We start from the raw sequence: 12,060 nt of genomic DNA on the forward strand, positions 1-12,060 counted from the left end.
TGATTGACTCACTGGCTAGAAGCTAACACAGTTATTTATCAGTTGTACTGATAAAAGTTTCACGTCCAGAAAACAGGAGGTAGTAATCCTGTGTATTCCCCACATACCTGGAATGATATGCTCAGCTCTGAACACCCTGTTTTAGGGAAGACATTGACAAACTGAGAGAAGTCAGTGACTTGAGCATGTTGAGAAATGTGAGCTTTCCAGCACTGCCTTCACCTACCAGCTTGGTGCTGGGCTCACCTTTTTAAGAACCTGGGCTTATAATTCTACTTATAGTCTAAGAGTTGATTAATAATCATTTAGGCTCCCAAAAGAAAACATCAGCATGATGGCAAGTGATCTCAGACTGTGCCTCTTGAACCTTCCACTTACATCAGACTGTCACAGAAATGAGACAACAGGTTGGATTTCATTCTGGAAACACACATTCTGAACATTCTGGATCATTTGTTGAATCTAGTTATAGCACTACAACTGAGTACATCTTAAAATCTGATTGACTGATCTCAGTTCGGATCTCACCTCGGACACCACCTTTGGGATTTTAGACAAATCACTCAACTTCCTTGAAGTCTAGTTTACTGTAAAATGAGGGGGCTTGACTAGATGACTTCTTGGTTCCCTTCCCAATCTAGAGTTTGACTCTTCTGCCACTACTTCTCTCTCTTTCCCATCTTATTTCTGTCTAGAACATGACAATGAGGTATCACATACTACAGGCAGATCCTGGTCCACAAAGCCTCAGTGTAAGTCACTTTTTAAGTTTTCCAAAGAAGGCAAATAAAAAATGAGAATTTACTCCCAGCAACTAATTGTTTTATATGGGACACAAAGTAGACTTGCCCTGTCCCCACTTAGAGTCACAAGAGCCCATTAATTCTATACACTGCGTTTCTGTAATCTTGGCTCAGAGAGTTTTGTTGAAAGGTGGCAACAAGTTAGAGGAACAATGGGGATCATTCATCTCCCCAACAGGTTAATCCAATATAGAACAAATCATAAGTATCTCAGGGCCTCATTTTCTCCTCCCAACTGAACCACATCTGACACAATAATATAACATTGCAAAGCACTTTGCATACATGATCTCAACATGAGAATCTCAAAACTCTATGAGGTGGGTAAAATTGCCAATATTATTGCCCTTTTACTAGAGAAGAAACTGAGGAACAGAGTTAAAGTGATTTGCCCATGGTCATAGAGCTAAGAAATGTCACAGATGGGGTTTGAACTCAAGCCCAAGCAGCTCTGAGTCCAGGATCTGAGCTTGTATACATGCCACAGCAGATGGTGAAGGGATGGGTCCCTTTCCCTGGTGCTGAAGAGCTATAATAGTAGATTCTAGACACATAGGAATAAAGAATAGGGGAAGTATTGGGTCTTGCAGACAGCCAGCCTTCAAAGAGTTAATTCCATTTTCAAGAAAGGAAAGAGTTTTGCTGACCCTGAGTGAGATGGGCTTAACTAAATTCAATTTCACTGCAGTCAACAGGAAAGGAAGAAGGAAAGGGGAATTTAACAAACCAGGCTTTGTAACAATTCCCCAGCAGGAAACAATCTTGGGGCCAGTTATTCACTTTGTTCACATTGATGGGGACACCCAGCTGTGTTCACAGCTCCTCCTCAGGGTTGAGTCTGCTCTGATTATTTAAAAAGCTGCTTTACTGGCTGGGAAACATTGCCACGGAGTGGTGTTCCAGGAGGGAATCTATGGGCTGTGCATGGAAGCCGGCACCAACTTCTCTTGGGCCAACCGTTAGTGGTTGGCTAAGATTATAGGAAGCCTCCAATGCCAACAGACATGATCAGATAGAAATAGTTCACTGGCTCCTCCTTCCTTCCATTTGCCTTGGCTTAAGCCAGTTAACTATTCTAATACAGAGGAGACACGGGCTGGGGACTGGGCTTGTGATTTTCACTGGCATAAGGAACTCAAGGTAAGGAAACCCCTTCTTACCAAAGAAAATCAGTATCTTCTTACAACTTAGAACCTCAGAGAGTTTTGGGGGCACTTAGAGGTTAAGTGACTTGCCCAGGGTCATATAGCCAGGATGTGTCTGAGTTAGGATTTGAACTCACATCTTTCTAATTCTAGAATACCTACTCTTTATCCACTAAGCCACATTGCTTTTAAGTACAGAGATATACGTAAATAAATTCAAACACAGATTTTGATTCTAGTAATTTTTCCTTTACAAGTCTCCAGTGGATTTTCTAGAACACATAATTTGTCTGACCAGTTACTTCAGAAGTGGAGAGAGAGACAGGGACAGAGAGACAAAGAGAAAGAGATAAAGACACAGACAGAAAGAGAGACAGAGAGACAGAGAATCAATATTGAATGGTGGCCTTGGAGTCAGGAAGACCTTGCTTCAATCCTTGTCCCTGATACACACTGGATGCCTAACCCTGGCCTTTCAGTGCCCCGGGAAACTGCAAAAGTGTACATTGCAAACATGATGACCTGCATTGGTAGAGAGTTGCCTTCACAAATCATAATTCCAGGACACAAATGTTTACCTATTTTATAATATCCATGTGTATATACACATACACATGTATGTGATATCCTCCTATGAACTCGGGCTGGCCCATACCTAGTAAGCAGCTTAGCCCATGACCAAGAATTAGATTTCAATCCTTGCTTGCTAGTATAGACAGACTAACAGTCAATCTCTGAGAACCCAGGACAATATCTATAAGATATACCCACAAGTCAGTTTATTGCAACAAATTCAGTTACAGAGCATGGGAGTTGGGCCTTGGGTCACAGCCTCATCTCGAGGGGACAAAACCCTGGGGCACCAACCCTGTGGGCAGCAACTCTGGGGCTCAACTGGGGTCAGTGGGGATTGGAGGGAGGAAAAAGCTTGCTGTCTGGTAGCTGTCCAATTTAGCTAATTATTCTTGCTAACTATAAGCTGAGTTAGTTGCCTCTGTCGGCTGATGGAATGTACATGCTGTCAGCACCCTCCATCCTTTGGTGCCCAGAGACAAAGTGATAGCCTTAGTTACCTCTCTGCCCTCTGTCCTTCCCAACTTTGGATCCCACTGACCCATGTCGAGGTCATTTGTCTACTCTCCTAAATGACTTCCCTGGACCTGACTGCTTCGATTTCTTCCTTAGTCACACCCTGGGAAGGCAGAAACATTCCCATTCAATTTCTCACACTAACATGATTCCCTTCTGCTTCTTTTTAAAAAATATTTATCTTAAATTTTTTATTGATCTTTTGTAATCCCCTTTATTTCCCAGTACTTGCTCCCCCTTTTCCTACCTAAACAGTCATCTCTTATAAAAGAAAGGGAGGAGGGGGAGCAGAACAGCATAAGTAATGGATACATCAGTCAAGACTGACCGTGTATGTCATTTCCAATTCCATAGCTCACCACCTCTGTACTCTCACATCTCTTTCTCAGCCCCAGCCCCCTCTTGTAAAAAGAGGCTTTTCTTGGTCCTCCAAACTGCTAGTGCTTTCCCCATCTGGACGACCTTCCATCTACTCTGTCTATCTCTGCTGGTACCTAGTTGTTTGTATGTTGTCTCACCCACTAGACGGTGAGGTCTGTAAAAACAATGATTGTTTTTTGCCTTTCTTTCATATCCCCAGTGCTTAGCACAAAGCTTGGCATACAGTAGTGCTTAATAAGGACAGTGAGGTGGCACACTAGATAGAGGGCTGGGCTCAGAGTCAGGAAGATATCTTCCTAAGTTCAGATCCAGTCTCAGATACATACTAGCTGTATGACCTGGATAAGTCACTTCACCCCGTTTGCCTCAGTTTCTTCATCTGGAAAATGATCTGGAGAAGGAAATAACCATCCACTCAACCCAACAGGGCCACAGAGTCAGACACGATTGAAACAGTAAGTGCTTAATAAATGCTTGTCAAATGCTGACTTCTTTGAAAACTGTGGCAAAGTGGTAGAAAAGGGGTCAGTATCCTAAGACGCACAATTTTTAGGTGATCTATAAATAATCATTGATTTTCTAATTTTGAAATGCTTGTCTAATAGCTGATCAGTTGACCAACTATGGGACGACTGAATCATATCAATATTGACATCCTGGCTGTCAATTAAAGCAGAAATTGACCAATACTGACTGCACAGAAGGGACACATTTCTGTGGAGATCAGAAAAGGAGGCAGGGCAGTCACAGAATGGGAACAAAGTATAAACCTAAGGGAGGGCTACAGAATTTAGAGGGTGCAGCCCAAGGCTTGTACTGAGAACCCTCAAAGAGTCCAGGCCCTAGCACATTGGGTGTGCACCCATTGGAGGATTATGGGAAAATATAAACTAGAGTCGGAGGGGAAGGAGGAAGTCTGTGTGGGCTGGAATGTTCAGCTCTACAAGGTTGTACCTCCATGGCTGAGACCACAAATACACTGTCAGAAGGCAGGCTGGTCCTGCTCCTCTCTCACTGAAAACTGCAGCTGTTGTGGGTAAAAATGTGTCCCACAAAGATGGACTGACCCTGCTCAAGGATGTGTCCCTTATGTGCTGGCTGCCCTGTAGGGTCTACACTCTAGGAACATACAGACGAAAAGAAAATACCAGTCAGATGCTTGTTGTGACAAGTGCCAAGGGAGATGTCTTCTATCTCTGCTTCTGCTGCCAAAGACAAAGTTGGCTCCCACTTTCCAGCTTTCAAAGGTCACAGGAAACATTGAGGGATGGAGTTGAAAAGTCTAGTCTAGCAATTTCATTTACCTCTTTGTCTCTCTGAATAAGTGTTGTTAATTCAAACCATTGCAAAACCACGCTTGATGATGTGTGAGAATGGAAGCCCCAAGGCTGGGAGAGCCCCGCCCTCAACATCCTCCAGGGCTGTATCTCTGGGAAGCAGTAATCAATTTCGCCTGGGCTGCCGTGACCTAGACCACTAATGTGGACAAGAGCGTTCAGGCATTACTATTCTGGGCAGACAGGCTGCCATTCCCAGACTCCCCCCCCAGGTGCCCCCACCTACTCGATCATCCACGGCAAGATTCCACTGGGAAAACAGCTTGGAGAAGGGGCAGATCAGTTGTGTTTGCCTGCTTAGAAACCTCTATAAATCTCAACTGTTTTGTTGAATTCTGATTTTAGGACCAGATTTTTATTTTAAACAATTCCGATTTTTAGGCAGAAGAGTTCATTTTGAAATAGTAACCTACTTTACCATTGCTGTACATTTAATTTAATTCACTTTATTTATGAGTCTGGACCTCTGATTTCATCCATGCGCAGAGTTCCTAGTGTAGAAAGTGCCTCATCCAACACAGATTAGCATCTGTGACTTACAGTCACAGGATGGGTGGATGGATGGATGGATGGGTGGATGGGTGGATGGATGGATGGATGGGTGGATGGATGGATGGATGGATGGATGGATGGATGGATGGATGGATGGATGGATGGATGCATGAAAAGATGAAAAATAAAAGAACAAATTAATAAATAAAATATATTAACTGTGTGCTAAGCACTGGGAATAAATATAGAAAAAGGCAATCCCTGACCTCAAGAACTCACGCTGTAATTAGGAAGACAAGACGTAAAAGAAAGATGAGCTGAAAGGCAGATGGAAAGACCCCGAAATCTTAAGGGTGAAATAGAAAAATGAATGGAAAGCCCAGGGTCTCTTGCACACTACAATAAACCAGAGGGCAGGGGGTTTCCAGGCATAAAGTCAAGGCAGAGAGATAGAGGCATAGAGGGACTTAGGATGCTATGGCAGTGCATATGGAAGGTGTTCCAGAAGGCAATGTTGCTGATTCCCATTTCATCCAAGTTATGTGAGCAGTCAATCAGCATGAACAGGGTCTGGGCAGCCTCAGCCCAGGGGAAGAGATGAGGGAGGAAAGCAAAGGGTGGAGAATGCTCCTCATTGTGGCAGGTTCTCCCACTGCCTGGCCAGCCCAGATGAGTTCAGGTCATAGCCCAGGTCATAGTCAGAGATCTGGAAAGGACCTCAAGTTCATCTCATCCAGTCTCATAAGTTTTCAGTTGGGAGACTGAGGTTCAGGGACCTTTGAATGATTTCCCCAACATTGCCCAGGCAGTAAGCGTCAGAGGCAGAATTTAAATCTGGGCCTGTGACTACAGAGTGAACATTGTTTCCCCTGTGCCAAGCTGCCCCAGACATCCAAGCCCTGATTTGGGTATATTGAACACAATCTTAGACAGCTAGCAAGGTACGGAGAAAGATCAAGTGACTCAGTCGTGGTCACACAACTGGAAAGTACCAAAGGCAGGACTTGAGAATTCAGATCTTCCTGACTTCAAAATTGTCCCTCTGCCCTCCATGTCAGGCTCTCTTTTAGGGTAAATTCTATAGCAATTAAGCCAAAGGATCTAAGATTTCCTAATTCAGTAGATCCCCCCAACCATACTGATTGTGACCCATATAAACCTGAATGCCCTTGGTGACCTTTCCTCCCAAAAGGTCACCAGAAGGGGCCATTCTAGCATGCAGATAGCCTGCCTTGCTCCATTCTGACATTGCCAGGGCACCAGGGAAGCATCTGATCCCTCCTAGTCATACCTCACTCACTCTGGCCACATCATCTTCCCTTCTTGTCTATCCCACAATTCTCTGACAACTCAATTCATGAAATATTAATTGAGCACCTTCTCTGTGCCAGCAACTGCCCTTTAATGATATCTCTTCTCATACTCTGTGGGGTCAGCTCCTCATCAGTAACATGTCATGCTCCTCCCAGCTGGGAAGGGAATACATAGCTATATGGCACCTCCTAGGTACCAGGCACTGTGCTAAGCTCTTTACACATATTATCTCATTTCATCCTCTCAAGGACCCTGGCAGGGAAGTGCTCTAATTATACTTATTTGCTCTTAAGGAAACTGAGGCAAGCAGAGGTTAAGTGACTTGCCCAGGATCACACAGCTCATGTGTGAGGCTGGATTTGAACTCAGATCATCCTGACTCCAGGCCTGTCATTCTATCCACAGTACCCCCAAATGCTTGTACATAATATTCATCCTTAGCTCTTTGCAGGCACTGGTGTTCCAGATATAACTGCCAGATAACAACTCCAGTAAGATGTCTGTATTGAAAAGATGAGCTTTTGTTGTGATGAGAGTCCCGGAAAAACAAAATGAATTGTGTAACTTCACAGAACAGCCACCAGAGGGAGAAGTAAAGATAGCGGGTCTCAAGGCTTAGAAAACCCAGGTTCAAGTCCTGTCTCTGGCATGTACTGTGTGACTCTGGGCCAATCTCTCAGCTTCTCAGCACTCCGGGAAGCTCAAAGACTTTCCATGGCAAAGAAGATGCTGGTTTTCGTTGACAGAGGGATTTTGCAGCCTGAGAGTGCCTTATCCTAATGGGATCCAAGGCCAGTCCCTAGTTACCTGGTCCTGACAGAATAGCAAGAAGGAGCTATTATGACATACTATAATAGCAATTACAGTACGTTCCTTACACAATAACGATGATAAGTTCAATAATCAAATACAACAACAACAGACCTTTAAGGTTGGCAAAGTACCTTCCTCAGAACGACTCAGTGAGGTAGGTCCTGTGAGTAGTAATGAACCCATTTTACAGATGAGGAAACTGAGACTTATAAAGAGAGGAGAGAGCAGGCCTGCTGCCTTCCACTCACTGGCCTCTGAGCTGTCTACACTAGCTCCTAGCCCTTCTTTACCACCTGTTTCCCCCTTAGCCACTTGTAATCTGGTTTCTGAGGCTAACACACAACTAAAACTCCTATTTCCCAGGCTTCCAGTAATTTAGTAACTGGTCAGTCCCATGAGCTTTTCTCTAGCCTTATCCTGTGTGGCCTCTCAGCTACTCTGGATGCTAATGAACACTCCTTTCTGGATATTAACAATAATAACAACCAGTTCGCATTTATACTGTTTTGTTATTCAATCATTTCAGTCATGTCCAACTTCACGGTCCACTTTGGGGTTTTCTTGGCAGAGATATAGGAGTGGTTTGCCATTTCCTTTTCCAGCTCATTTAACAGATGAGGAAACTGAGGCAAATAGGATGGAGTGACTTGCCCAGAGTCACCCAGCGCAGAAATGTCTGAGGCCAGTTTTGAACTCAGAAAGATGAACCTTCCAGACTCCAGGTCACTCTAGTCACTTCACCACCTACTTACCCACTAGCTTTTATATAGCACTGTGCTAAGCACTTTACAAACACTAGGTCATTTGGTACTCTCTCCTCCCTTCACTTCCAGGACACTTTTGGGGCAGAGTGGGGGAGTAGGCAGAGGGGAAGAACAAGTCTGGAGAAATGTATAGATGAAACCATCTCCAAGGTTCTATGTAGACTTTGGTTGTAACGAAGCATCTTCCACATGGACCTCCATCATTCGATGCCAACAGGGCAGAGGAGGCTGTTTCCAGCTTGGTAGAACCTACCCAAGCTTGCCTTCCATCCGCACAATCCACAAAAAGAATCCAAGCCTGACTTGGCCCATAGTAAGCACCTACTGAATACATGGTGACGGACTGATTGACTTCCTTACCATGATGACACATTAGAATGATATTGAAATGAGCTTTAAGAGAAAGAGGGACACTGAGCACAACCTATATCTCATCATTCTCTTTTGAGGAAAGGCAGATCCCCTTCATCATTTGCTCTCATCTACACATAAGACTTTGAAGTTATTAAAATACTTTATAGCCATGGTGTCATCTCAGCCTCACAACAATGAGGAAAACAATCTAGACACTATTAGCCCCATTATACACATGAAAAAACGAGGCTAAGAGGAGTCCATGATCACCCATCATGAAACTTTCCACATGTGTAGTCTTCTCCACTGGGACATGAGCTCCTGTGTTTCTGTGCAGCCCCCAGCCCTTGGCATTGGGATTTGCACATAGTAAGAGTTTAATAAATGCTTCATTCATTTACCTAGTATCACAGGTGAGAGTTGAATACAGGTCTTCCTGATTCCAAATCCAATATTCTAGCCACTCCGCCAAAGCACTTTTCCTTTTTTTATAATTTTAAAAAATGAATGTTCTTGTTTTTTTCAGTTAACAGGCATTGCTTTTCTCCCCTTCTGCCTCCCTTCCCACCACCAATGAATATAAAGAAAATGCTCATAACAAATAGTCGAGCAAAGCAAATTCCTAAATTGGCCGTGTCTGAAAACATATGTCTCTTTCTTCATCTCACAATCCTCTCAAAATGGCAGTGTCTGCTTCCATTTTTAGACTGTGGTTTCACTGATATAGTGGACTCCCCGTGAGTTTTACTGATGGAGCCCAGCATCTGGCTTCTACTCTGCAATTAACAACCCTAGGGATGGCTGAGAAAGAGAAGGTAAGGGACTTGTCCAGGATCACATAGCCAGGTCTTCCTTAAATGGAGGCCAGTCCTCTATCCACTATGCTAATCTGCTTCTGTCTGGTTAGAAATCTAATGGGGAGAGAGAGAGGGAGAGAGAGAGGGAGAGACAAACAGAGAGACAAACAAAGAGACAGAGACAAGGAGACAGGGGTGGGGGATGGTGCTCAGTAGAAAAGCAATAAAGCAATTCTTTGGCCCTCTGGCATGGCCAGAGTTTGGGGATCAGTAATAGCCTTGGCTTTGACTGTCATACCTTTATGGTACTGTATAATCACTGCTAGGAGAGCCATGGGAATCCTCTCCCCAGCCCTGCTTCTCTGACACTTTCTCCCAAAGTTTCTGCAAACAACAACCTGGCTATATCATACTGGTTGTTATAGCCTCCCCTCCCACCCCCTCGCCTTCTAGCTTTCAACAGGCTATCCATTTTCAGTTAATGCCAAGGAAATGACTGCTTTTAAAGCTTCCTCGTGGCAGTGAGGCACATTTTGTGTTAGGTGTAAAAATCTTTTAGTCGGACAACTTCTGTTTTCCTAGCTGCCTCCCCAGACACAGCTGTCCTTGTGTGTCTGTGTTTCTCCTCAAACTACCTACCCTCCTTGCTTCTCAGGGGCCCAAGCTCAGGGGAAGCAGTAGTTGCTGGGACATGGGGCATGTCAGTTCCTTGGCAGGGAGAGCAGCAGAATTTGGCCAAGTGACGTGCGTTTTTTCAGAAATGTTCGGGAAAAGCCTTGTGTGTCAGCTTCTGACCAAGATGCTCATCTAGCCAGCAGCCAACCAAGAGATCTAAAGGTGGGAAAGACTTTCAAGGTCATCTAGTTTGACCTCCTCATTTTACCCATAAGGAAAATGAGGCCCAGAGACACTTGCCTAAGGCCACAAAGAGTAAGTGGTATAGACTGGATTTGAACCTACAGCCTTTGGCTCCAAATACATCTTCTCACTGTACTTCTCAAGAGAGGTATAGAATAAGGGAGATGTTTCTCCATTTCACAGGCACCAAACCTCACCTCCTCTCCCCTTCCCTTCCCTCCCTTCCTTCTCTTCAGTTCCTTTTCCTTCCTTTCCTTTTCCTTCCCTTCCCTTCTTTTCCCTTCCTTTTTGATTCATCTCTCTCCCTCACCAGTCACATCCAACTATCACCAGGAATATCTCTACAACATCCCTCTAATCTAGCCTCTTTTCTCCATTCACATGGTGAGATCCTAGGCTAAGCCCTTATCATTTCTCCCTTAGGCTATTGTTATAATGTTGTAACTGTTCCGTTGGTCTCCAGTCCCTCCCCTATCCAGGTCATCCTTTATTCAGTGGGCAACATAGACTTTGTAAAGGCATACACAGATGTGATCAGGACCTGTTCATGATTCCCTACAGCCTCTACTATCAAAGATAAATTCATTAGCTGGTTATTTATGGCCCTTAACAGCTCAGCTCCGACCTAGTCTTTCTTATTACACACTCTTCCCCATGCTTTAAATTCCTGAAGGATTAATCAATACGCATTCATTAAGGGTCTACCGTGTGTTCAGCACTATGCCAGCATTGGGAACACAAAAGGCAAAAATGGAACAGTCCCTGCTCTCAAGGATCTTAGGTTTGTTTCACGCAGATGACACATATGCACGCAAGGGCCAGGCAGAGGGCTAAGCATTAGCGACGCAGAGAAAGTACGAAATCGGAGTCTGCCTCAAGGGACTGAGATTCTCTCAGGGGAGGAACATGACACAAATCAGCATGTACAAAATAGACACATGGTAACCTTATCAGTAGAAGGGGACTCATAGATGGAGGAGGATGGGGAAATCAGGGAAAGTTTTATGTAGGAGGGGACTCAGGCAGAGCTTTGAAGGAAACAAAGGATTCTAAGAGGCAGAGGTGAAAAAGGAGTGAGTTCCAGGCATGAGGGACAGCCTGTGTGCAAAGGCATGAGGGTTGGAGAGGAGGCAAAGGGGGCCAATTCGGTTGGCTCCTAGATGCTATGCCAACCCTCTGCCTCCATACATTTATGTACACTTTGCTCCATGCCTAGAATGTCTTCACTTCTTTCCCTCACTTACAGAATCTTTCTCTTCTTTCAGTTATGAGATCTGGAAGTACTTTCTTCATGAAGCCATCCTCAATTTCCCTAGCTTGACACTTTCTTTCCCTCCTCAAACTGTTCTTGGAAATTTTGCCTGGACCTTCTTTTTGTGTCCCTACTGTGCACTGTGTGTGCTTGATCTACTGATCCAATGTTCTTTTGGTCTAGTGAAAACAGCATTGACTTTACAGTCTTGGGTTCAAATCCTGCCACTTATTTCTTTGGGGATCATGGTCAAGTTGTCATTTCTCCTTTCTGAGGCTCAGCTTCTTTTCCATTGAACAAGGAATTTGAACTATTTAACCCCTAAGCTTCTAAATCTATGACCCTGTAGGTAATCTCTTCCTCTTTGCTCTTATCCCCCACCACAGCCTTTAAATGTTCTTTAGTGGTGGTGATGAATAGGACTACCATAGTGGTCAACAATGGAATGCCAGCAGCATGCCTTGGCAATGCTTAGATTGTGAGCTCCTTGAAGGCAGGGACTTCCTTTCGCCTTTTTCCATCCCCAGCACATTGGATAATGCCTGGCACATAGTAGGCTCTTAATAAATGTTTATCGACTGACTGATGCAGTGCTCATACCCTCTTTTGTTTCCTCCTACAACCATCAACACCACATGGGATCCATTGTTTCATGGGTGGG

The 12,060-nt window shown here is 44.3% G+C and overlaps 1 protein-coding gene across 3 annotated transcripts in view; it reads right to left on the bottom strand.

Annotated features, from left to right (window-relative positions):
* The window catches only part of BBS9 (Bardet-Biedl syndrome 9), a 655,958-nt gene that overhangs the window by 235,007 nt on the left and 408,891 nt on the right, over positions 1-12,060 (bottom strand). The gene's annotated exons all lie outside the window — the stretch shown is intronic.

Source organism: Notamacropus eugenii, chromosome 3 (assembly GCF_028372415.1).
Source record: "Notamacropus eugenii isolate mMacEug1 chromosome 3, mMacEug1.pri_v2, whole genome shotgun sequence".
NCBI classification, from domain to species: domain Eukaryota; kingdom Metazoa; phylum Chordata; class Mammalia; order Diprotodontia; family Macropodidae; genus Notamacropus; species Notamacropus eugenii.